Source organism: Myotis davidii, unplaced genomic scaffold, assembly GCF_000327345.1.
Source record: "Myotis davidii unplaced genomic scaffold, ASM32734v1 scaffold310, whole genome shotgun sequence".
Taxonomy (NCBI): Eukaryota; Metazoa; Chordata; class Mammalia; order Chiroptera; family Vespertilionidae; genus Myotis; species Myotis davidii.
Window position 1 is genome coordinate 115,150 of NW_006281927.1, and position 1,164 is coordinate 116,313.

Below are 1,164 nucleotides of genomic sequence, written 5' to 3' on the forward strand. Positions count from 1 at the left end.
TTCTGCTTCCTACTGGTTGTGTTATATGGTACTTTGGGCAGTTCATTGGAACTCCCTGGCTTGTCATTATAATTAAATTTTGTTCCAGAAGCTTGAGTTCTCAAAAGTGAACTGATCCTATGAAGACAGTTTTATGCTATGTTGATGTAAGTCTCCACTTATCAAGAGTTCTGAGTCCTTCATAGCACCTCTTCCCTCAGGGAGGTCTATTCAGTTGTGAAGCACGTAAAATTTAAGTCACTGGCTGGCACACACACACAAAATCACTTAATTATGTTGTAGGCAGAGAAAACAACACCAGGTGTTAGACTGGTGGGGTCAGACTGGACCTGGGTTCAGCAACCTCGGTACTTGAGTTCTGGCTAGGAAAGAATTCAGAGTCAAGACTCAAGTTATAAGAGAAGATCTATATATATAAAAGCCAAGCGACCGTCAGATCGGTCACTATGACATGCACTGCAGCTGGCCAACCGGCCGATTGGGGGGTGCCCCCCACCCAGCCAGGCCAGGTTGGGGCGGGGCCAGCTGGCCAACTGCCCATGGCAGGCTCTGCCCCCGACTGGCCCCCATTAGGGTGGGCCAGCCGGACCCCACACATGCACGAATTCGTGCACTGAGCCTCTAGTAATGTATAAAGAGCAAAGGATCCCAAGATGAAATGAGCTTGAAGTAGTAATGCCTTCTCCTCAGTCACTTTAGGCCACTATTAAGCATTTCTGTTTATTTCAAAACATAATGTGAGCTAATTTACTTTATGATTTAGACAATTAGTTGGGATTTCATGTGAAAATTATATTAGAGAAAGGGAAGAATAGAATTCGGGACACATATGATAGAGGCTTTGGCCAGGTAAGACATAATGGGGCTATGAGAGTAGTGGAAAGAAGACAAATTTAAGACTTTGGTTGTTTGGATACAAGGTCAGAGGAAGATGAAGAAATCAGTGCATCACTACATTTCTGAACTGAGATGGGGAGATTAGTGATATTTGCCACTAACAGAATAGTACACTGAGGAAAGAACAAGATTTGGAGGGAAGAGAAAAAGGTGGGCTCAAGTATTTGCTTTGGGGCAAACAGCATAATATATCTAGAATGTCGACAAGGCAGTGGTATATACCTGTAAGATCTCAGTAGGAAAGTTTGGACTCCAGATGTAAATTTT